The following is a 16,449-nucleotide window of genomic DNA, read 5'->3' on the forward strand; positions in this document are numbered from 1 at the left end:
AGTTTCGGTTTTCCCACCGATTCTCTCTCGACGAAGAAGCTGCATCGGATAGAACCAGAATCCAAGAATCCGATCGATACGAAGCGCGGATACCAAAAACGAATCGCTAAAAAGAACGAACGGTTTTTCAAGCTTTCACCGACTTTCAAGCGAATTTCAACCGTATGCCTTCTCGCGGTATATCCTCTCGATAGAGCCTCGCGATATCGACAATTTTCTCAACTTTTAAATCTCTCCGTGAACTAAACTTCTCCTCGAAACTTCTTCCGCTCGTAGAGCGTTCGATTTAATGAACATTTCCCGTCGTAAATTCGAAACAGTCGCGGAGTGTTTCGCTCGCGTTATCGAGCATCGAAAGCAAAAACTTGGAAACTCCTTCTTTCTCGCGACGTTGCGCTTCACCTGGCCCCTTCTCGCATTTTCTTCTATTTCGTTTAGCACGTGCGACCCCGGAAAGTTAACTCCACGCGATGATAAGCGCGCAGCGATTCGTTAGACGGGAATATCGACTCGTAGTTACGATTCTTCGATGAACTCGATCTTTCCTGAACTTTCCAACTTGGTACATAACCGCAACGGTTACCCCGAGCACGCTGTTTGTTTCGAGTTGACGAAATACCCTTGCTGTCGAAACGATGTTAGGTTCCGACGAACGGTGGTACGCGTACGTGTCCGAAAAAACGTTTGTTCGTCTACCGAAACTCTCCTGGGGAATTTCAAAGATCGTTTTGCCGACTGCGGTCTTCCCCGTATTTTCGGTAGAGGAGCCCGTAAACTCGACCCGCTTCTTTCGCTTTCGCGGTTTGCTCCGTTTCTCGACTTTCGAACGCGGCCGATATTCGCGTCGACGCGCATCGACGATTACAAGACGTTCGCCACGTGTTCCTCGAGATAGCGAGAAACTTTAAGACAGGAAATCGAGGCGATGTGCTCGTAGGAGTCCGTTCGATTAAATTTCCGTTACAAGTCTCTGCCTTTGCGACGCATCGTCATAATCCCGTTAGTCTCCTGATAAGTTCCTGCTAAAGGATCAAAGTTTCCTACGGGATCGTGTTTAAAAATGCGTTGAAAAATTTTCTACGAAGCTCGCCTAACGAAACAGAGAGAAATTCCTCGTCGGAAATTCAACGTCGACGAGGCGAGGAAAGACAAAAGAGGAGAATTTTGTAGGTGGACTCGCGCGGAAGCGGTCGACCGGACCAAAAGGAGGATCGAGACGGCTTGGGAAAAGCGCAGCTGACCAGATCCGCCTCCCTCGAAACAACGTGGCGAGTCGCGAAACCGCTTAAATCCGTGAGAAGAAAGAATTTTTTTGTCGACATCAACTCCTCCGATGCATCCCTGACCATCGTTGTATCTCGGACTAGAGAATTTCCTTCTCGTTTCTTTTCGCTCGGTCGCGTCACTTTTAAAACACCAAACGATATCAGCCAAAATCTTTCTCTTCGTAACTCTTATATGTATAAACCGATATCAAAACTTTCTACCTTTTTCTTCGACTATCTTTGCGTTTTATTTCCAATTTCTTACCGGCCAATAATAATTCATTTTCACTTTGAACAACTTTGTTCTTTCGCCGAAATGTCTACCAATCTCATCCTCTTCCCGTCCAATCTTTCTCGAGCTTTCTTCAGGTTTTTTGTCACTCGTTCCTTGGCTCGGCTAACAATAGGAGACAATTGATTTTCGCACTTTTCTTCTATCCTTTCTTCAGCCGGCTCGTGGACAAAGCTATCTCGAAAGCATCGTATGTTCTAACTAAACATTGTAACGTAATCGAGTTTCGCCTGACGCGTTTCTTTGCCGTCGTACTTTCTCCGAAAAATACCTCTTTCGCGAAGAAAGTTTCGAATATTCGAAAAAATCAGCGATTTTGATTTTCGTTCTTTTACCCCGTTCTTCGAGACCAGAGAGTTCCATTTGTACATTAATCCTCCGTGAAAGACCGATGGGTTTTTTTTCGCCTTCAAGAAATCAAGCTACCTCGGCACCCAACGAAGTGCTCTTTCAAGTATTTTTATTTCCACCTCGACTTTCCACGGGCTTTCATCTTCGTGTCTGCGAATAAGAATGGTTCCTTTAAGCCGACTTGCTCCCCGAATTAATTGCTCGGAAGCAAAGAACGCGGTGACAGAGTGCAACGGAAGGCTTTAAATCACGATTTTCGAACCTTTCGAGTTAGACGTTTCAAAATTCACTCTTTCGCGTTCGCGATTACGCGCGTTCTATCGAAACCTCCGATACAAGAAGAGAAATTATTGACGAACGACGAAAACGTTCGGTTTTATCAGCGTTAATTGTCGCGTACATCATTCGACGATACGCTAATGCACGCGAAACCGTGAATCATGAAATTCGCAATATTTACGAAGTTACGTCCGCCTCGAACGCGTCGCATCGCGTCGAACGAGAAATTTAAAAGCAGCGGACGTGATCGTCGAAATATTACAACGGTCGACGAGTTTCAGAGGTAAATAATCAGGAAACGTTTGTTCGTCGGAAACGTTGAGAAATTGCTATCCCATGGAATCGAACAAAGCGACAAACTCTCCGCGTTCATTTCGAAACGTTATTTAGTAAGCGTACAATTTTAACGCGCCTCGTAGCGATTTTTCCTCGTGGAAAGTAGAAACGGTCCAGCTTTGCGAGGACGTCAAACGCGTAATTCTCTCCTATCTAAATGAAATACGGTCTCTTTCGCGTTTGAATTTCGAAAACGAGCATCAAATACGCGTTATTCTTTCCCCGCCGTACTAGCTGCATAGACTTCCAAAATGTTTTTGCAAAATAATATTTATTTTCAATTTCTTCGAGTAAGATGGTCTTAGATAATTGCACGGAAGTTAACGATCCTTTCGTGTACATTTTGATTCTGTGGAACCAGACATCTCATCCGACTGAACGATAACGGGAAGAAAAGAAAATATCGTAATTACAAAATCCGTTTAAACTTTCATTGGTGGAAGAATGGAAGTGTAATTGCAGATCGCTCACGCTTATGCGAATAACGAAATGTTTCCGGCTTCCGTGCGATGAATTAGCCGCGAGGTTCGGTAAGAAAAGGGTAAAAGCATAGGGCATACGGCGTTTTATCCAAACCGAACTGGATAGAAGTAGTTTCTGATTGTTTGCCTTCTGGCTACGGAAAAGGTTGGGATGAACCTAACGAACGGACCTAAAAAGAAAAAATTGCTGGCACACGCGTCCCCCGAGACTCCCAGGATACGCGTTTCCTTTCTTTCTCGACTCTCTTCCCGTTACGTCGCAACCGCTCGAACAGAACGCGCAATTTAATTTAATTAAATCCCGGTTGACAAAAAGTTTCGCTCGAATTCAACGGAAGCTTTTCAGCGCGACGGAACGCGCGCCGCGAAAACCACATCGTGAACAACAGCTTGGAAACTTATCGGCGATTACTTGAACAAAAAGAAGAAGCGAGAACGCGTTGCGTTTTACGAGCTCCGTTTTATAAAGGAATTTTCGAGCGTGTTATGCGGACGATATATCAACTACGCGAGTCGGTGTAAGGTCAGTTAACTGCTCCGCCTCCAGAGAGACGCCGATACCGTCGTCGATTTAAGGAGGTTACGCGCTGCTGATAACCACGTTCGAATTCCGCGTAAGTTCTGCTAATGATTCGATTAATTTAACGCGACGTCCGAAAACGGTGAATACGCGATACAAACGCGATTTCGTCTTTAACGAGAAGATCACCTTTAAGCGAGGATCGACAATTTCTAATGATAATCGAAGACTTGAATCGTAGATAAAGCTATATCGCGGCAACGAAGTTTGGGCGAATGAAGTTCGCTACAGACAGTCCCTGTGAATATACGGGAAATCCGAAACTGTGTGCTGGTCGCGTTGCAAGAGGAAAGGCTAACATGCTCGTTGGACATACGTATATACGTATCTCTATCCAAAGCCAGTAAATACTAACTAACTATCTAACTAACTGCGCCATCCTGCTCAAACTCCTGAGGAATCTCTCTTGTCCCGACAAGTTATCCCTGCTCCGCGTGTCTTCCCTCTTCCAGTAACGCGTGTTTACCGTGAAATATTGAAATAGCCGTTTCCTGAATCGTGTTTGTTCCTCTTTGCTCCGTGAATCGCTCGAATTTCGCGGTTCGCTCGAATTTGCTCATAAATTTATCGCCAACCGACTCTCGATACCGAGGTCGTTCCTCGTCTCTCGATTTCCGTTCAAAGAAAATCATGATAAACCGTGCACGGTATACGAAATACTTAATTCGATTAACCTGATCTCGAATCGCTAATATCTAGAAAACGAAACCGCAAATTACGAGAGATAAGAAATTTTCGTATACCGGATGACCAGGAACAACGGTATTGTCCCTGAAGGAGTCGTACGTAGCCGATGGCGTTCAGCATTGTTCGTGGTCCGGACAAGAGGAACTATTAGACTCGTAGTTTAGTGGCTGTTGGTCCCAGGTTGGTTCGTAACGTCTCGCGTTGCCGTCGCCCTCTTCGTCCGACCTTTAACTTCCGGTTCTCAGCGTCTCCGCGGTGAAACGAGAGACGCCTCCGGGAATCGAAAGAGCTCGCTGCCGCAGCTGGCTATTCGTTCATTGTCCACCGTGTCTCCTTCTTATTCCTGCTTGTCTTGTAATAAGCTCCGCTACATTCAAATTTGCCGACTTTTAAACTCCACTCCTTTGTTACGAAAACTTTCGATACGGTGAACATCGTCTCCTATTCGTTTCGCCGGATCTTGTTCGCGGATGAAGATTTCCTAGTTTCTTGTCATCCTAGTTAGCGAGCCAGACTTTCGAGGAAATTTTTCTTGCGTCCAGATAATGGAACGATTCGAACGATGGTACGTTCTAACGCTGCAATTTTGATCATATTTCAACGTTGTCAAATAGAGAAAGAGAGAAAGAGAGAGAGAGTGAGACGCGTAAAACGAAAAAACCTTAAGTCTTTCGAGGCAGTCTGGCATCGAGCACGGAGGATTAAGGGTGAAAAGGGAACAAGAGAGAATAGTGGTAACCCGCAGGTCGTTAGTCAGGATAATTAATTCTAAGAGCGAGTATTAGCGAAGGCTCACGGACTCGGCGGCTCTCGCGGACCAACGGGCCGAGACGAATCGTCGTGGGGCTAATTTTTCCTTTTCGTTGATCGTTCAGACCTGTTTTCTTTTTCGCGTTTAACATCTTTTCCTCGTCTTTCCCTTCCCTACCGACGCCAGTTTACGCAGAAATATTTCCCTTCTTTTGTTCGCGCCAACATCGTTCGTATCTTTTCTTTCTTCTTTCTCGGCAATTTCGACCGTAATATTTCCAATTCAACAAAGCTCGCTGTAATGTCGTGTTAAACTTTACTTACTTCGCTATAATTAATTCGAGGTATTCTTTTTTGCGATCAACGTCTTCGTATCTACGTCTCGTTAGCGACTCTCAAAGCTTTTACGAAGATATATAGAACCTTTCGACACTCTCGATCTTGGAACACTTTAAATCTATGTACGTCGATTTAAGTTTTCCACGCAGAACTAAAAACACCGAAAACGAGAAGGATTCCTTTGGTGGATGTTTTCACGAGATCGTAAGACTGTTACAACATCATCGGGGGAGGAAGATGTTATTCCATCGAGGTTCAGGCACAACAAGGGAATCGGATTTTCAAAGATCGACTGATTTGTTCCGTTGTAAATACCGCAGTGAGGAAGGAAACGAAAAGGTGAAATAGGAACGAGAAGGAAACCGCATCGAATCCACTCAGCGGTGGGTGGGCTGGTTCTCCTTCTCTCGAGAGGCAAGCAGCAGCGAAGAGAAGAGCTCCAGGTAAAATGAGACATAGAGGCAAGACGAGAGGAAAGGAGAGGAGAGAAGAGAAAGAGGGTAGTCAGAGTCAGGCTGGGGTGTTAATTACATCAGTGTGTGCTGGCACGTTGCCCACGCGATCCCACTCTGTGTACACGCGCGCAGACAAAGGGCGTGAAAGGGACGAAGAGAACGGAAACGTGAAAAGAGAGAAGGATAGAGGGGAAAAGATGAGAGCAGAGGTGGCATACGATCAATGAGGGTTTCGTAGCTCCATTGGCACGTTGCCCGTTCCACCGTCTCTTCCTTCCATCTTTCTTCCGTCTCCTTTCTAACCTCGAAATTTCTTCGGTATCCGGCAGACCGGTAAGAATTGCGCGTCTTTCGCGTTGCTTTTGCATCCTGGCTAAAACTTCGGCCAAAACTTTCGAGCCCGGTTAACGTTGGATCAAGAACGATGATTGGTTTAATTTAAATTTCACTCGCCACGGAGTTTTAACTAGATTTAACTCGACGCGTCTTTGCAACTTGTTGGTAACCCTACGACGACAAGCATCGAAACAAAGGCGAATTCCGTGTAACTGCCACTTCGCCTTGGCTAACGAGTGATTTTCGTTAACCCCTCGATATTTAAAACACTCGTCTCGTTTAAAAGTCCGATGTCGTTTCTAACTTTTAACTCGAATTATTTTCATAATTAATCTTTTCACGAGAATCGATATCGTACATTCTGGTTAAGTACTTGAACGTTCGAGCAACGAACGAAGAAGATAGAACACGTGCCAGAGAATAATGTCCTCCTACAAATTCGTGGAAAAGTATGAAAAACGGGGACGGCTTCTAGGTAGCGTAATCGTTCTTGCACTGGGTACGAAATCCGCTCAACGCGACTTGACGAACGACGCTTTTAAGCCTCGATAATGCGTAGCCATTTTTTTTCGTAGCCGACCTGCGAAAACTCCGACAACGAATTTCATGAATAAAGGTCGTAAGCTGATACCGCTGGAAGAAGTGGCAAGGGCAACGAAGAACAATGACAGGTTTAACCATCGTCATCGTTCGATAACTTGCCGTGTTTTCGCAAAACGAACGACTACCGGAACGTCGTTGGACGACCACGATTATAATCACGACTTTATAATTTCATCAGGTACCTTCTACCCGTTGTTTCGGCGCAGCAGCCGCGGTATTTCTAAGAATATTCCCATTTTTTCTCCTTTTCAACGGCAAGAAGACGGTCAGTATCATGAATATGTATTAAAAAGCAAAGTTTAATTTCTCCGAAAGCTAATGAAATTTCTCCAGTTAATTTTTGACTCGTGCACTTTTGCGTCTACTTGTACAGCAATTTTTCTTTAAACGGTAAAACAAGCAAGCCTGAAATTCATTTAAATAGTTAAATTCTACATCGAAGAAGTTATTTGAAATTATGGAACTTTTGCTTCTTCTTCTTCTTCTTCTTCTGTGGAACAACTTGATTCCAATTAAAAGTTGCTTAAAGGAAAGTACACAACGTAGCTGCGAGCGTTAAAACGCGATAAAAATATAAAGAATCGCGATGGTAGTTTGCAAAGTATAAATTCAAAAGCAATTTGCAATTGTTTTTTCTCCTGCCGAATTGCATTCATATTTCTCTTCGGTGATATTTCTACGCTCGTATATTTTCTACAGTAGCTATTTTTCGTGGAGAAAAAGGCAGAATTTCTATCAATCACGGATTCAAATATAAACAATAGCATTTCGACGATTTATCCTAAGTATTGTGTCAGATTTTTCTCGAAACAGAATTTTAATTCATAAAATAAATGATTTTCTTTCGATCGATGACGATTAAAACAAAACAATGCGTGTTTTGTTATAAACTGGTGTGTTATCGATAAAATCGTTCAATCGGTAATTTCAGAAAACAAACTTTGATCCGAGGTACAGTTTGACGACGCTCCAACTAATTTTAGTTGACGCGAAATTACAGCGTTTCGTGCTGATTACGAGAATCGATGCTATTCGGGTTACTCGCAAACGAATCGGATAATTCGCAGAATGCGAAGAAACCGTTAATTGCTAGCTCGTTTCTTGGTGTCGCGTCGTTTAAGAAAGAGCGTGGACAAGAAACGATCTAACGCGAAAATTTTTATCCTCCCGACATTTTCTTCGTTAGTTCCTCAACTTCTTTTCGTTCTTAATGTAGCGTGAGTAATGTTGCAATTAGCGGTTGTTCAGTTTCGTGGATGAACGATCCTTTCTTTCGGCGTTTCATTTCATTCCTCTTTAATTACCGCGCTACCTCGAAACGACGCTAATCTTTAATCGACGAATTTATTTAACGATTGCATTTGTAGCGACAAGTGGAGGGATTTCGCGTATAGGGAATGTACAGCGAGAGAGTTAAGAATCGACTACGCGTTATGTTAATTATGAATTGTCGAAGGAAACGAAAGAATCGAAAGCGGACGTGTAGCGGATTTGCGGTACGAAGCATAAACTGAAACACCCGCAATCCGCTTTCCATCCGCTTACTCACCCGCTCGAGAAACGTTTCCAGTCTGCTTGCAGTCTGATCGATGATCAGTTTCACAGTCCATCCCCAGTCCGCGCGTTCCGTGCTCGACTATCTCGTCATCCATTCGTTTCCTCGATAGCGTCCAATCGGCCTGTATAACTTCGCTTTCTGTTCTCTTAACATCGCAACTTTTTATATCTAAAGACGAGTTTAACAAATAACATGTGGAGAAACTCTTGCTGTAACGCGAATTCCAAAAATTGGGGTATCTACTGTAGTAAGGAGTCCCATTAACGCGCATCGTCAAATTACCGATTCAACCTCGCTAATGACGAAACCGAATAGGCAATAATTATCAAAGAACCTGTCACAGATATTGTTGTTGGCAATACGGTTCGAATTGTAGATGCCAGTATTCCGTTACTAGAGGTTCTACGCGCAACCGGAGGCATTATACATGATCGATGTACCGTCAGATAAACGGACTAGGCAACTACTGGCAATACCACGAAAGCTAGCATATACCGAGGCTGTACCTTCTCGACGTCTGCTTAGGTAACTCGATTAACCCGAACGTAATCGCCGATCGAAATAGAAAATGATCATAGGAGGCGTAAGTCCTGTTTCGTGTTTCGATCTAACAACGAACGAACCTTGTCACAGAGAAAACGTGGCTTTTGAATTTCATGGAAGTCGAACCCTTTAATCTGGTAATTGCGGTTTCTATTGCCTTCTGGTATTATTGCCGTTGCCATAGCTTTCTGATTGGTGCACCGCGAGCTACATACTGGGCTGATTAACTGCTAATGATACCGCAACGCTGATACAGCTTTGCTCGAGTAATTTATGAGAATCGTGCCGCGTACCGTTCCCGTCAAATCATTATCTGTCGCTTCGCAAACTTAACGATTAACTTACACTTTTCTCTTCGACAATTTCGTTCTATAGAATTTTCGATGAATCCACGAAATTCGTTCCGTCACTCTATCGATCGATCGAAATTGATTTTTGGAAAAGTAAATTGGTACATTTTTTGCACGACATCGAAGCCCCGCATCGTTGTTCGAACGCGACGGAAACTTTTTCCGGAAAAACTTACGAGCCGTTACGATAAGCTTACAGGCTATGAAAATTTCGAGAAAAATACCTATACAACTACTATCTCCGCGATCAATGAAAATGTGAAAAGAGTAAGAAAACGAAAATAACGAATAATCTAAAGGAAAGTCGTTAAATCGAAGAATTAGCTTAATTCTGCATAAGGTGTAACGCGCGAAAGTAGTAATGCGGTAGGTCGGGCCAGACGGTGCTGGTCTCTTATTCAGAACGCATAAGTTATTCGTTTAGCGTGCACTGTGGCGGCGTCGCGCCACGCCACACCGTTGTACGTGTCACGAGAACTGCACACGGCTGCACACGTGCACGGCCTTCTAAGTCGGATAATCCAGACCCGGCTCAAAGAAAGTATCCACCATTCTATCTGCGCGTTTACTACCATGGGTTGACCGTATTTTCGACAAATGATCTTGCTGAAAGCATCGCGAGGAACATTAACGAAAGCTTCAATTTTTTTCCTCTTTCCTTTTTTCTTCGTCCTTTGCTTCCTTTTCTCGAAGGTGGATGCGCTAATACGTGACACTGCAAAAATATTTTCCATTAGGTACACTCGACCGCCATTGAGATCGAGTAAATTCGATCGGGTAACAACTGTATAGCTCGTTTTTGATCGCCGAGAGTTAATGAAGCCACTCGGTGTAATTTTCAGCTATCGATCGAGCAATCAGTTTGACCGACGAGTGACCCCGGTACGCGTCGACAGATCGCGTGACACTAGCAATTTTCAAGGTTGTTATTACGGAAAATGGCTTATTAGCGGGGAACAACGGGGAACAAAAAAATTCTGAAACAGAGATGTTCAGGGTGTTAATAGAAACAAGGTTGGTTTCCTAACCCCCACAAAACTGTATTTACGCGAAACGTTTTCGTAAGAAATTTACCGTTGCAACTTTCACGTAGCGATGTCAAGTACAAATACGTCAGATACGTAGAGAGAAAGTCGATTTAATGGACCTTGTTTCGACTAATTTAATATAACAAAAGAATTTGAAAAAAAAGGAAGAAACGATGATCGTTGCTGCTACTAAGGCAATTGTTGAACGTTTAAACGAGAAAGAGTAGAAAATTCCGTTGTTCCTTTGAAACACCTTCCAATTTCAAAAAATAGATTTTAAATGGAACAATAACGAACTGTAACGAGTTAATTTAACGAGAGATCGCAGTTGCGGTTAATCGCGATCCATTGAAAAAAGCATTCGAAGCGACACCTAACGACAAATATGTCAGATTGTAAGTACAGGGTCTACTTATACGCGCAAGGAGTAATGGTCGACGTAATGTCGGACATACACGCGACGCGACGCACGCTCGATTCAAACATCGATACCTTTCAACGATAAACTTCGTAGTAGTTCAGTATATTGAAAAAATCAAACCATTCGTTTAAAACACGCCTTCGAACGCGGTTTGATAACAAAAATAGACAAGTTTTCGCCACGTAGTTATTTGTTCGAGAGAGCTTTCGTATTTTGAAACCTTCGCGTACAAAATTTGATTGATTACGGATGGAAACTGTAGTCGTAGGTGAAACTTCATAATAAACATAGTTTTTCTTATTCATCTGGAGCGTCGAATTTTTTACTCTATTCATAATCCATACGTATTATTTGTATCGCAGGATAGCGATGACGAGGGTAAAAAGTACACGACTGGTGTCGCGTCGATGCTTCTTTTCTCTTTTTTTTCCGAGTATACTAAGCCCTTTTTCCGCTCGTTTCTTCTCGTTCGAGATTCGGCAAATTGTCGACGTCCAGATTTATCGTTTTCGCAGCGAATTCCGCTCTATTTGTTCCGTGTATCGAAAAGAGGGACACGACGACGCCGTTGAAACGTCGCGATATAGCTGGTCGAAGCGAGGTAACGAAAGCCCGTCAAAATCCACGCTGGACGTGCCCGTTGTCTGTAAAAAAAAAAAAAACGAAAGAAAAGAAAAAGTAGGTGGCACTGGTCGATTCTTTTTTCTTCGCTTTTTTCCCAACGGGAACAGATTTTGTCGAGAGTCGGGAGGATCGTGGATATTTGTACGCGACGGGCAAACGTTGAACCATTTCGTTCGGTGAAAACTTTCTATTCGTTTCTATTACCTTTAGAACCTTTCATACCGATTTTACGATCATTGGAAATATTCTATTTCCAATGATAATTTGTTTGGTGGTTCGGAATTGATCGTAACGGCAACTCGTATTTTCTCAAGGAAGAATAACAAAATATTCAGACAAATTCGAAAAAAGTGGATTCGGTAGAAAATCGAAATAGTTGTAGACCGTTTTATATTGTTTCGACGTTACTCGATAAAATTGAAAAATAAAAGAAAGCCGAGTATTCCTATTAGAAAGTGGAACGATCAAAGAAAAAATGATCAGTTTCGACAAAACTTGTATTCAAACTGTAATACCGTTAAAAAATGCTTTCTTTATTTAATTTGCCTAGTAAAAAGTTTTCTAATGTAAATTTCTTGTTTGAAATTCTTTAAAATGTATTACTTCGCTCGAGTATGCGAGAGTACGTGTCACTTCTCGTACGAACCAAGCGAAAAGTTTTAATGGAATCCGCCACCGCGTTCCTCGGCTGTCTGCCTATTTAAATTACGCGTTTCGAGTCTCCGACGTGTTCCTACCCCCACCTTATCCATCTATCCAACCATACTGATAAATCGAGCCGAAAAATTTGCTTGATCCGTTTGCGAAACTCATTTAATGTATTGATTGCAACTCGAAATCCGGCCGAACGCCGTTTCGTTTCGACACCATACGAATGTAAAGGAGAGTTACCAGCGTGGCGTACGATGACAGAGTAATGCTACTACTTATACGGGAAAGTTCCGTTAAAGGTGGCAATACAGCGAGAGTCTACTGTGTTGTCAAACGTGGATCCCGCGCATGAAAGGATAAGTCCTCGGAACCGCAGTGGCCAAAGATCCTCTTAAAGAGCACTCGACTCTAAGGAGTGAATTTGAAGAGTAAAAGCCAACAACTGCTCGCGAATAAGAAAATAAAGATATCGCGAAATGACGGTTTAACGAATACTGCGTCGACACTTGGAAAACTGGTTAGTGGTTATATTCTCTCGAAGAAACTTCGAATAACAACACGCAGAACGTTCTGCGGTTCACGTCATACCATTAATCATACCGTTGTCATACCGACAATCATCGTTACGTCGAACGATATACGCTTTTGGATCAGTTCGCCTTTTTTCGAACGTTTCCTTTTATTTTTGTTAGAAGAAAGGCAACGATGAAAAGAATGCGTCCAAGTTACCCGATGGGAATCGACGAAAAGAATCGCGGTAAACGAGTCCTCTTTTCAGAAAGCGGTACAACCCCTTCTAAGGTGTTCGAGATTCTTTTGTTCACGATGTTGTCGTACGAGCGCGTTACACGAGTCTCTTTTTCCAACAAGTGCACTCGATGGTCGTCGAAACGTATAGTCGTGTTCGATGGAGCGGCAACGAAGCGAACGGTCGCGTGAAATATCCAAGCAGATCGCTCGAACCACTTACGTCTCGAGAGAAAAGTGTCCAGAGAATTAAGTGGAAAAAATGGAGGAATACTCGGTCGGTCCACCTGTGCAGGGATAAACCGGTGAACGGCAAAGAAAATAACGGGAAACGGAAGTTCCTTCGCGCAACTCGGAGCGACAACTTATCGCGAGACGAAGAACTAGACTGATATAAACAAATGGACATGGAAGAAGTTGCTCTTCTCTCCGAAACTTTGATCGTGCCTCCATTCATCCTCTGTTTTCTGACACGCCGTTGTTTATTCCAGAGATTTCGAGCTGCAGCCTACAACGACGATCGATATTTTTATGCGTACACATCAACGCTACCTCGCATCGTTCGTAGAAAATGTATAGCGTGGTGAAAAATGGTCGATAAATTTCTCAGATCGATTCGAATGTACGTGCCGCCTGAAAAATCCGCGATTCGATAAAGATTTTGAAAAAATCTGCTTGAGAAACGTATGCGTTTCGTGCATGCTGTATACAGCTTTCGACTGTTCCGAAATAACGTATAATATCGCGCCGTAACAATATAAAGAACAATAGAGGGTAAATGTCAAAGCGGAACATTATCCATTCAAGATGTTCGTCGAGGAGCTAAAAGTCTCGGTCCTGACGACGCTTCAAGATAGTCTAGACTTTGGATGAAGCTCGCAAAGAAAGATAAGTATCGAAAAAATGAGCAACGAGCGACGACGTTGAGGGTGCAAACCGGAAAAGAATAAGGTTTAAACGAAACAAAATAATGCCGCTAATGTAACGCGAGCCTCTGACGAATCGCGAGTCTCGTATTTGCGACAAATGAGCAGCAGAACGAGAAGATTAAGGCACGGAACGAAAGAACGCTTGAAATACGACGCGACAAAGGTAGGACACAATACGAGAGAAAAATATGCAAGAGAAAAGGTCTTTAGATAAATCTAAACGAAAGAGTGACAATTTTAATTTCAAAGAGCTCAAGTATCACCTTACGACCTGTGAGCTTCTTCTTTCTTTTGCGAGCTTCGCGATTCTAAATATCCTAAACGAGTCGTTATATTTGTTAGAAAATTTGTAAAATAAGACTAACTAAACTTTTCTAGAAACGCGATGCAAAACATTCGAGACATGATGAAAATGTACCATCGTGAATATTTTTATGCGATACATTATTCGTCTGCACGAAACTGGTTAATTTCGATTCCATTTCACCGGGAACAAGATTTTTTTCTATTTTTAGCTTTTACTACATCGGTTGAAAAACTCGATAAAAGTAAATCCATTATCAGATTATGTGTAACGGTTGGTTTGCTTCCATTATTGTCGAACGCGTTTTTTTCTCTGTTTCAATGTTTTCTTTCCATCCGACTGCACGCGCACATAGCATTTGCTCGTTCGTATACGTATACTCTTCAATTTCAAAGTAATCGAGTCTACGCGTTCGAATGATTTTAACAGTAAGATAGAAAAATTCTGCTAGCGATAAATTTGTAACGCGATCGTTAATTGGACCAAGCTTCGTCGTTAGAACATTCGCGAGATGTTATTATAATACGCTCAAAGTCGATTAGACGAAAGTTCTTGCGCAACGTTATTCAGCACCAAGTAACCGACGCTCCTTTACAGTAATTCCTTATAACGAGCATCCAGAACTATCGAGGACGTCTCCGGAGAAACTGGTGTGTACAAGGGACTGTTGACGGTGTCGTGGTATACGAAGTTCAAAGGACTTGCCACGGTTCGATCTGTTTCTCGTGCTTGCGTTCGCCGTCCTACAGCATCGTTATCGTCATAGTAACAGTTAAAGATACGCGGTTACGCTCTTATTGCTCAAACGCGTATCGCAGTCGTGTCGAGGATGCGACAAAGTTTCCGTTATCTACGATCGTACTCGTGAAAATTTGTAACCTGGACAAAAACGAAAGAGGTTTCCAGTACGTTCGATCCTACAACCTCTGCGATAATACAATACGATATGTTACGCGCCAGAACTCGGTCCGCTTCCCAATGGCACCGTATCACTCGAGTCAGTTTTTTATACGCCTCGTTATTCGTCCACTGCCAATGTCGTTCGTTTACCGTAAACGAATAAGTTTGTAAGTAGGATTTGTCTTCTAAACGATTCGAATTTTAATCAGTGCCGTCGATGATTCGTCGCGTAAGGAAAGAGTCTCGGCGTCCGCAAACCGTGGAAGTAGAAACAGACGTTGAACGTCAGACAACCCGCTCGATGATCCAACCGGTATTTACAGAAGCAATCTAGAACAGACAAACCAGAATCGCTTCGCTCCTGTTCCCCTACCTTTCTCTTTACCTTTCTCGTCTACTATTTCGACGAAGATGAAGGTACTTGAAGAGCATTTGTGCGCCGTTCGCATGCTAGCGAGGCATCCAGAGATGCATTAGCGGTCTGAAAACGGTTCAGTGAGTGGGACAAGTTTATCTGGTAGATAGAGAAATACGCGAGCTTTCGCGAAAAGATGCTAAACGAAATAAGGCATCGCCTCGTTAACTGATCGTGACTCGGCCCTTCGAGTTGTCGATTATCGAGGGAAATAGTAGCTCTAAATAGAAAATTTCGGGTAGGTTTTTTTCCGGTCTCAGATTCTGGGAAAACGTGTAAAATTATACGACTCGAGTTCGTTCGCGCGAAAAACCAACACGTAGAATTATAAACGCGACAATTAAGACGCAACAACGCAAGGAAGGGAAGGTAGAGTTGTAAGAAGAAAAGTAGAGGAAGAGAAATGGAACGGCCTTAGCGTTGGTTTACCCGTATCAGCTGTGCAGAGTTTAGACTTATTGTTAGACAATCGGCAACGAACGGTACAAACCACTTACTGGTTTTAAGTGGTGGTTCCGCCTTGCTCGCTTTCGCCTCACCGCGCCGAGCCGCGCCACGCCGTTTATTCGAGAACCAGGAAGGAGATTGCTACTCGGAAACGTGGCAAGGACTGCTAACCGATTGTCGGCCCCTTTCGGATTCGGAATGTAACGAAAACAATCGCAGTCACTAACATCGAACTACAACGCCGAAAATTGCAGTCCTCTTTCCTCGGTTCTTTCGATCGATGTTTTTACGCTTTTATGGCCGCGTATTTCCTCGCATTTATAAGCTCGCGTTTTTGCCCGACGCAAATTTACCAGCGTTACCTCGTGATAGAGAAAATCACTCGTTATCGAGCTACAAAGGAACATCGTAAAAGTAAGTAATAAATTCCGATTATTACGAGTCAGACGTCGTAAAGAAGATGTCGAAGCAAGTTCCTTGTACGGCAATGATATTTGAAGAGGAAACGAATGGCAGAAACATAGCAGCAAGGTGCTAAGAAAAAGGTAAGTAAGGTACGATTCGGATTGTCGAAAAGAAAAAGACTCGCGGCCTGAGAGTATAGGTAGGTATTTGCTGAGATTTACTGTTATAGTACCGCAGTTTGCAATGACTCTTCGACGAGAGCTTTACCCGTGGGTTGTATACATCTAAAAGAAACGAATAAACCGCTCGATCTTCTTTTTCATCGTTAAACAGTGACATCTTTGTTCTCGGTGTTTCTTCTTTCGACTTCGT

The sequence above is a fragment of the Megachile rotundata genome, chromosome 4 (assembly GCF_050947335.1).
Source record: "Megachile rotundata isolate GNS110a chromosome 4, iyMegRotu1, whole genome shotgun sequence".
Taxonomy (NCBI): domain Eukaryota; kingdom Metazoa; phylum Arthropoda; class Insecta; order Hymenoptera; family Megachilidae; genus Megachile; species Megachile rotundata.